Raw genomic sequence first — 10,457 nt, 5'->3', positions numbered from 1 at the left:
TTTTTTTTATTGTTAAAATGGTAGACAGAAGGATTAGAGTTACATAAGTAAGTTAGTGAGTACATTATCTAACGAACATTGTTACCTCCTCTTTTGTTTTTCCCTGCCATCCCTTTTCTCCCCACCGCACCAACTCTCACCTTTCATTTCCAACTAGTAAAGTTCATTTTCAACATAGTGTCTTGTTCATCTCATTGTAACAATGGGTCCTACTGTGTACTTCTTTCAGCATTTAATTTCGCTTCCCCTCCCCACATTAGAAATTTGTATATGCAAGTTGGAGCTCACAGACCTCAAATACAGTGGAAACGAGTTATACCATGGAGGAAGAAAATAGAAGAGAACCAAAAAAATCACATAATATATGGTAGATTGGTAGTTGGGTGGCTTTGCTAGGGCATGTTAGCTTGGTGAGGAGAAGAAGAAGTCTCGAGTCCCACCCAAACTGATAATGAAAAATGAGACAACCAATGGCTGAAGAATTTCAAGAACAAAGGCAGGGACTTATAGGTAACCTCTAGGGGCAGTGAGGGCCTGTGGTTGTCATGCCTCTCTCGATGCCCTTGGAAGTGAGGGCCAGCTCTGCTGTGGGCTAGGCCTGGCTCTTGCCTTGAAGCAGGCACCAGGCAAGAATTGTCAGCACAGCTTCAGCCTGCCCCAAGGAGGTGGCCTATTGTGGGTGCTGTAGCCTGGGCAGCTGCTAGGAGGCTATACTCAGCAGGGCAGAGGAAGCATGGCTAGTAGACTCCGCTCCAGCCCAGCCAAGCTCAGGGCCACTTGGGAAGTTCCAGCTCTGGATCAGGACCAGGAACTGCTCTCCAGACAAGTAGGGCCTCTGAGGACCTGTGCAGTGGCCGCCACGTGTGGGTTGTGAACCTCCTTAGAATGACCGAGGAGTCTCAATGGAGAGGTGCATTTGCTTCTGTGCCTCTCCCATCTTCTGGATTCCTGCTCTCCAACTGCCTCATGCCATGTGCAAATACAGGAGTCAATTTCTCCAATCCACTGAGAAGCCATCCCGGAGATGTTCACAGGGCTTTCCAGGCTGCTTCACCATGCATGCAGGGCTCACAGAGTGCCACCCTTCAGGCAAAGTTTACCACCATTTCAGCTTGGCCACCCCTGCCTAGAGGACCACAAACTGCATTCTTACAAATCCAGGGGTACACAAGGCCGTCCTGCAGTCTAAGGCATCCTTTCCTTCCTCCTGCTCAGGTGTGGAGCAACTGTGGAGCCAACTGCAACATCATGATTGATTATCTGAAAAGAAGAGGAAAAAAGCTTCATTGTTCCAGATACAGCTGCCCCTGGGGTTCTCTGTGTACACTAGCCTTGTGCTTAGATAAGGATCCCCAAAGACCACCATGGAGCCAGTTCTCATGTGACCACATTAGAGTCATTTATTGCAAGGTCGAGCCTGGACTCACAACTGTCACCATTGCAGTGGGTCAGAGTTGAGATCCCCGACCCTTCTGTTAACTGGGTAATCTTATAACAGTCTTATTGGCTAGCGAGTGCAGGCTAAGCAATAAGCAATAATTTGTGGAGGAGAAGGGGAAAAAAACAAATCGTTTAAATAGGGATACAGGTGGACCCATTGCAACAATGAGATGTACAAGTTCTTATGGAGAAAAACGAACTTTACAACTTTTGGTGAGGGGAAGGGGGGAGGAGGATTCGATGGGGGGGTACGGGGACAATGGGAAGGGATGGGAGGGGGAAACAAAGGAGGAGGCTACAATGCTTGATAAGAAATGTACTCATTATCTTGCCCATGTAACTGTAGCTCCTCTGTACAGTATTTTCACAATAAAAAAAGTTAAAAAAAACATTAAAAAATTAAAAATAATCTGTAGCTTTAGGTACTTCCTGTCATCTGCTGATGGCTATTGCTAGGGGAGTTATGGGCAGAACTTTATTGTGACATTTCACGGTTTTTCCAAGAATCTGAGTTCTAACTTTCAGTAAATGTCTACTTACAATGGGTACTTTCAGTAAAGGCCTTCACAATGGATAGTTTCTGAGTATTCGGTGTCTAAGTCCAGAATGCCTGTGCTTTGGCAAAGATCTCTCACTAGGGGTGTGTGTGTGTGTGTGTGTGTGTGTGTGTGTGTGTGTGTGTGTGTGTGTGTGTGTGTGTGTGTGTGTCTGTGTCTGTGTCTGTGTCTGTGTGTCTGTGTGTCTCTGTGTGTGTCTGTGTGTGTTGTGTGAGAGAGTCAGACACAGCTGAAGTTTGGTGTAAAATTCTCCTTCCCTTCAGCATTGAGTTTTGGTATCTATTGTTTGTCCCACCTCCCCAATTTTGAGTTCTAAAGTTATCCTTCTAAATACTTTTATCCTTTGATCTTCTTGATATTCAGATTCCTAAGGTCTGCTTGTGAACTTCAACATTTGCTTCATGAAGGTGATGCCTTTCTTCGATCTTTTATGAAGCCCTTTGCTCTCTTTAAATGCAGTTTATACTGTGTTAGTGGTTTTACTTAGCCCAGACTGTGGTGGCCCAGGCTCTCACTGTTAATTCTGAGATTAGTTTAGGCCAATATGAGATACTATACTTTCAGTATATCAATGAAAGAAGTTCAGCATCTTTATTGAATCAATTTCCTGGCTGTAAATACAAACAAAACATCCAGTGATATAAATGTACAATCTGTTGTTTTTAGTTAATTGTGCACCACTCTAATGAAAAAAAAAATCTTTTTACTAACTGAAATGAGTATTTGTAATGGGAAAAAATCAAATGTTATAAATCTTAAAAATTGATCAAATACCAAAGAAAAAGAAAGACACTAATCAGGAATGAAGTACAAATGTAAGTGTTTAATAAATAAATGAAAATTTTGAGATTCATATCCACATAGCAAATACGAAGGAAAATAAAGAGGAAAGTCACTGAGATCCTATCTTACACACCAGAATAGCTACCACCACTCAAATAAATAAACTGCTGGAGAGGTAAATAAATCAGGAACTATATTTGGTTTTGTGGCATTGTAAACTAGTGCAACCCATAGGGATATCTTAATGGAAGTTTACACAATACCAAAAAGACAGATATGTTGATGACCTTTACTGCAATTCGATACATATTGAAGGAATATAAATCAACATGAACATACATGTTCATGGCATCAATATTCTATAGCAACCAAGCTGTGTAATCAACCTAGATGCACCAGAAAGAGGGAATGAAGAAAATGTGCTATTCATAGCTATAAACATGTTCTGGTATATGAGAAGTGAATGTTTCTACTGTATCATTGCTAAATATTTTGAATATATACCTAGTCCTACTTTCACAAAGTTTTGTGGCATTGTGTTTTTGCTTTAATGAGGAACATCCATATTGATTTTCAGAACAATTACAATAGGTTGAAGATTTCCTATAATATGTAGATATTAGATCAAAATTTAAATATATCAATGAACACATAGAGGACCATCATATATAGTTTATAATTTGAAGCAATTTTAAGAAGGCAACAGTTGGGGGAAAAGATGATGTTAGAAGCTTAAAAAATACACAGACGTGGAAAAATACCAAAAAAAGGTGCAACTAATTACTGCTAATAGTAAAATATTTTTCTCAAGTATTAACAATGAAACTATTAAAATAATACTTAATAACATCAAATAAATATGCCATAGAAGAAAGTGTACCATAGATAAACGTTTCCCCATAATTTGTTTTACTTTATAACAAATGGATGAGAAGATGCTAACACATTCAAGTGTCATTGATTGAATGCAGCAAAGGAAAGTAACAGAGAAGTAGAGAGTAAGAACAACCTGGGGTATGGATAAAGCTACTCAGTAGAACTTTGTTTTCCTGATCAAAATAGAGCTAGGACAGCTAACTTTTGACAGAACACTTGTAATGTAGAGTAGTGGAGTTAATAATTTAGGTAGTAATTTATTACATTTATTCCCTAATCTTATGATGTGATTCCCTAATGATGTGAGTGATCCTAGATTTTCTTTTTTTTTGGGGGGGTGGTGTCCGGTCCTGGGGCCTGAACTCTGGCCTGGGCACTGTCCCTCAGCTCTTCAGCTCAAAGCTAGCGCTCTACCACTTGAGCCACAGCACCACTTCCAGCTTTTTTCTTTTTGCTTATGTGGTGCTGAGGAATCGAACCTCATGCATGCAAGGCAAGCGCTCTACCACTGAGCAACCTTCCCAGCCCCCTGATTCTAGATTTTCTGAGCCCTTTTTTTCACCTAAAATCTCTAAATTCCTCACCCTGCCCATGGTTCTTCTGCTTCTCTCATTTCTCCTTGTTTCTGAACTAAAATCCTGTAACCTTTTGGTTCATGAGAAAGAGCTAGAGAAATATGAGGATGGCTTGGAGTCTGAGCTAACATCCACTCCAGCTAGGAGGATCTGGTAAAGGACTTTCACCTGGGTCTCAGAATCAGATATTAATTGACCTTTTGGAAATGGAGAAACTCACTCACTCAGACAGAATCTGTCATTCCTTGACTTTCTCTGAAGAGATTCGATACTAGGGCACAATGAAGAGAATGAGCTTTCCCATTGTCAGAAGGAACAGGTTGAAAACTAAAACTGGCCTCAGGTCCCAAAGGGCCAGTCAGAAGCCAAGAGATCACACTTTCCTCCTCATCAGGAACCTTCTGGTAGAAATAGAGTCTGAGCAAAGTCTGACATAAACTGAGACTGGGCATAAGGTGGAAACAAAAGAATGACCCTCTCTTTGATTACAAGGGAGTTATGTAGTGAGACATGACAACTTCCTTCATATAAGAAAATTAAAGTTATCTCACTGCCACTTTGCAGGAGGTCAGTTTCCCCAAAGGAGAAGTTTTTAAATGTTGTGACTGCCAGTTTGCTCTGTAGGCTGTTGTCTCTCTCACCCCTTCTCATGTCAGGAATGCATTGCTTCTTTCAGGCACTCAACTACCTGTACTGACTCCTAGGCAGGAATACTGTAGGCTGTTCTTTGGCTAACCTCTTGCATTTAAAGTAGATTAGGCCCAGGCTCTGCTCATGCCAAGAGGTAGATGCAAGAGGTGAATATAAGCTCAGATTTGTACAGAACCTCGATCATATTGAAAAAAATTAAATTAAATTAATAGTTGAGTAATTTAGGGTTTATAGCCACAAAATTTAGGTAATTATTAGTAATATATCTAGAATCATGGATTAGGAAGAGAACTGTGAAGTAGGTTCAGGATACAATGGAAAAGACACACCATAGCCATAACAGGAGATAAGAGTATGATGGAACTATTGACATAGGTCCATTTATTATCTTAGAAGTGACCTTGGATAGGAGGCTTTTAGAATAATATCTAAAAGAGAGGAACTTTCTGGGCACTGGTGGCTCACAGCTGTAATCCTAGCTACCCGGGAGGCTGAGATCTGAGTATTATGATTCAAAGCAATCCCAGGCAGAAAAAGCCAGAAGTGGTGCTGTGGTTCAAGTGGTAGAGCACGAGCCTTGAGCTCAGGGACAATGCCTAGGGTTCGATTCTTCAGTGCCACATAAGCAAAAAAAAAAAAGCCAGAAGTGCTGTTATGGCTTGAGCGGTAGGGAACTAGCCTTGAATTGAAGAGGTGATGGATAGTGCTCAGGCCCAGAGTTCAGGCTTCTTGTCCGGCCTAAATAAAAACAAAAAAATAAAACAAAAAACCTTCCAAACTTATCTTTTCTCATAATTGAAGAGAGGCTCTTTTTACAGAAATTCTCCTTATCTAGCTCAAGGTCATCAAAACTTCAGTAGACTTTTCCTGTTGAGATGTAATGCACCTAACTCTACTGAACCTAATCATGGCTGGGAAAGTATGGACATAGGTACGTTTGTTGTATTTTTCCTTATGAACTCAGTTATTATATATAATATATATTATAATATAGAATATATTATAAATTGTATAAATATATTAAATAGATTATAAAATGTATTATGTATTAACAGACTTCCTCATTTTAGATGTAGGAACAGGCAACATATTGAAAGAAAAATGTTTGAATCTCTGAGTTATTTCTCTACCACAGGACAATACAAGGTTTCATTCTTATTACCCAAAGAGCAACAAAGGAAAGCGATGCCCATGGATGTGGTTCTCTGGATTTTGGAAATTGTGATCATATATATATATTGAATAATATTGAATATGTAAAACTATAACAACAGAAAAATAAGTGAATACCTATGTGCACACACTCTCAGTCACTTTCATGTATAATACTTTCTTTTCTATGCTCCTATTCACCTACATAGAGAGTACATGAGTTGCCCTTGAATTGTCCTGGAAGTTCTTTATTGGGATACGGTAACTTCACATCCTTTGTTCCCTAAGTAGTCAGATGCTATGTATTCAATAACAAAACTGTTACAAGCAAAAGTATCCACCCTGACACACAGAGGAACTTGGATTTCAGAAATGCCACAAATAAGTGGGAGGTAGAGCAGTACTTTTCAAAATTGAATAGACTACATATTTATTAGAAAGCTTGTAAGAAAAAAACTTCAGCGAAGGATGATACACTTGAAGAAAACTACAGTTTAAATTACATATAGCCGGGGGCTGCAATAGAAAATAAATAAGAATTAAAAAAAATAAATTACATATGACATCAAATTACAAAGTTCCAGGGCATTTCCCTACTCATGAAAACTAGAGTAATACATATTAAAAATAAATAAATGAAAAGACAAATGTTTTATACCAAATTTCAAAACATACTATACGTTATACCAAGGAAATGCGATAAGCATGCATTTTACAGTCTAGTAAAATCATATGGCATGAAGAATCTGATTAACTGATTCATAAAAGTCAATACAATGCAGTTAAAACTTCCGATATCTCAAGTGTTAACTTAGCAGAATACTTTCAATCTATGGTGTCTATTTTGCATATTATCCAGCCCTATCCATCCCACAATGGCAGAAGGATTTTCCTGAGAAAGTCCAGAGACCTGTCTACTGTGAGTGCTCAATGTAAACCTGTTCCAATTCTCTTTTATTTGGGCATGTGATAGACTGACTATCTGTTAACTTGCCAAAGGCACAATTTGGACAGGCTTCCAGTAGTGATATTTTAGCTCTCCGAATAAAAGAGAAATTGAAGACAGAGGGAAAATCTACCAGATCCCTGAAAGATTTCTATCATTGTGCTAAACCTGTAGCTTTCTACTGACAGTTGAACAAACTGCAGTAATTGCCACTCCAACCACATGTGCAAAAAGTGGCTTTCCAAATATTGGCCTATTTTCACTTTGGTAAATCAAGACACACTAATGTGGCCCCGTTTTACTTAACCTATCAGCTATGGTTGGCCCAAAGGATAGTTGAACTTACGAATTTCTTAAATTTTAGGTCATCACACAATCACTTCATAGACCTTAAACATTAAAAATACCTACCCATATAAGTCTGCATTACATACTTATTACTGTTTTTCTTCATTTGTTATGTTTTACATATTTGTGTATCCCGGGGCTTAGCTCTGTAATATTCCTTCTCATATTTTTTACCACTGAGTACAGTAATTATTTCTGTATTTTTTCTCCATCTCTGTTTAATTCAAGTCCTTAATAGCATCCTGTCTACTGACAACTCCTAACTACTGATTTTAACAAACTCAAAATATCCCAAAGTGAGCTTTGATCTCTATCTACAAACCAATCCCTAATTACTATTTGATTAAGTGATAACTCTTCCAGCTGTCTTCTCAAAATACCTTGGAGTCATTTCAGACTTACATACTTTTTCATACCTCATATTTAATCTATGACCAGGTTTCGAAAAATTAACTCACTGTATATTTTAGGAAGCATATATATGTGTATATATATATATATGTGTGTGTGTATATATATATATATACATATGTATATATATATATGTATATATATATGTATATATATATATATATATATATATATATATATGGTATATGAGTGCTAGTACTATGACTAAAATTTGCGGCCTAGGTTCTTTTATTTTTTGGGGGGGGTCCGGTCGTGGGGCCTGAACTCTGGGCATGGGTGCTGTCCCTCAGCTCTTCAGCTCAAGGATAGTGCTCTACCACTTGAGCCACAGCACCACTTTCAACTTTTTTCTTTTTGCTTATGTGGTGCTGAGGAATTGATCCCAGGACCTCATGCATTCAAGGCAAGCGCTCTATCACTGAGCCACCTTCCCAGCCCCTTTCTTTTCTTTTTGGTTCAGTCTTTATTTGGTATAAAGATCACCTACAATGTCATTACCCACACCCTTTTAATTTAAAAATATGTATATTCTGTAGCAATGTTATTGCCATTATAACCATAATTAGGAAGATAATGTGGGTTCATCTGCTCCATACATCTTGAAAGGTAATGAATGTCAAACTTACAGAATATCCTCAGATATGCCTGGTGGAAACCTGGATTTGAATTATGGTTCTAAAGCTGATCCATATTGGGTACTTGGGAAATTTGTTTGGCCTTGTTGCCTACTTCTTTTTTTAATAAAATACTTAATTCATTTCCTAACTGGAAGAAATATCTTGAGCACGAAAATTACCCTAATGCAGGTGCAGTGCTTGGAATGGTGTCTGCACATTGTGTAGTAGGTCCAAAAGAAGTCCGCTTCCATCAACATTGTCAGAGCATCCTTCCTGAAGGCCTTAAGAAATATATACCCAACTGATGTTAATATCTGTGAAAACTTATCTTTACAAAAAAAGGTCTTGCCTTCATATGAAACAAAGTAATGTTGGGGCTGTCCTGTGGCTTTTAGTCTGAAGGAGTTTTGCCTAAATTTTATTCTTATACTATTAGTAGTAGCAGTAGCATTCTTTAGTGCTCCCCTTCATTTTTCTAATTCTGTGTTCCATTTGGAATACTATTGTAACTTAGTTTATAATCTTTGTTATTAGAATAAATATACTACCACTGCTGAAGTTTTAAATAAAGAGACAATTTTAGGTGTGCATTACATTTTATGTGCTTAATACTTTCCTGAAATTATTCCTTGTAGGTTATAAATCCCTAACAAACTATTTTTTCAGATTTCTTATATGATTTATAGATTTATTTTATGATTCTTATATGATTTCTTAGAGATCCATAAATAAAACATCTCAGAACAGGAAAAAAGTAGGTAAGAAGTTATAAAAATACTATTATGGTGTCTTAATGATTAAGTGTAAAGAACATGTAACAAAACAATTGGAAGATTCATTTGCTCTTTTTTCTATTCTCTCACCCTTCATTGTAGAAACTTTCGCACTATGAAGTGCCAAGTCGTCTGGACATTTCAAGCCTCGTCTCAGTGACAGAAGTGATGGGATTAGGACATGTGCTCCTATGACTGGCTTTTAGGAAGTTCACAATAAAGCAATACCAGTACATATAAAGAAACTTTTGTGAGTGATGTTTATTGACTTCCTCAATTGCGAAAATTAAATTCATATGTCAAAACATCAAATTTCTTACATTATAATATATGCAGTTCAACTGGCATTACTAACACTTCCATAAATCAAATGCAAACTAAAAGCTCTATATCAAAAACCAACATCTAAGGCAGTGTTGGAAATACAAGAAGAAACACAATAAATCTAATAGAGTGAGATCTTTAACACTGGCAATGAGCAATGATAGCTGAATTTTTAACCAAGCTTGGAAAGTTCAGGTGTCCACTAATGATGTGATTAGAGTTGCGGAGTTGACCTTGGTATTAAGATTAGAGGTAAAATTCAAAGACAGCTAAGGTTGCTGCAGTATTGTAGCTCTATACAGTGTGACCTTCCCTGATAATGGTAAAGCACAGAGTAGAAGCTAAGTCAGTAAAATGTATAGGAAGGATTTTCCACTAAGAATAATTGCAGGGGGTGATCATCACTCTTCCATTGAAAACGTACAGCCCATCATTCTACTTTAAACTCTAGAATATTTCTGATCTGAAGACAATTATAACACACCAATGTGCTGTGAGTGCTGAGCAGTTTAGGTGTGTATTACTGTAATATATGTAAAATCTTTAGAGGTATGGAGTGACCTGACCTTCAAACTTCATTCTGTGTTGTTAAGTTTCATGGAAAAATGTTCACAATTATGCAATTCACACTCATCTATGTCTGAATCAGGCAACTGAGATAAGACATTTGGGTCATCACTCCAGTGACAAGGTTTGTGACCTATGAAATTAATAACATTATTTCACAATGTATATGTGTTTCTGAAAATTTATGCAATACCAAATACCAAATGTACAAAAGGGACAATTGTCCATCTCTTATATATATCCAAAGTAAAGATACACCTGAATTATACTTTCTTGTTAGAGGATCACAGAATGACTGCTGATGTTTGGTTTCTTTCCAGGTGCTCCTATACATTTGTGAATCTTCTCTGAGGAAGTGTTTTCCATAGTTTGTTTTAAGGTGTTCCGAATATCAGTACTGTCACTCACCACAACCATGAAACAGCAAAGATGATGGG

The sequence above is a fragment of the Dipodomys merriami genome, unplaced genomic scaffold (assembly GCF_024711535.1).
Source record: "Dipodomys merriami isolate MVZ:Mamm:240054 unplaced genomic scaffold, mDipMer1.0.p SCAF_170, whole genome shotgun sequence".
Lineage (NCBI taxonomy): Eukaryota > Metazoa > Chordata > Mammalia > Rodentia > Heteromyidae > Dipodomys > Dipodomys merriami.
The sequence above is the reverse complement of the archived record's forward strand: the minus strand, read 5'-3'. Positions refer to the sequence as shown.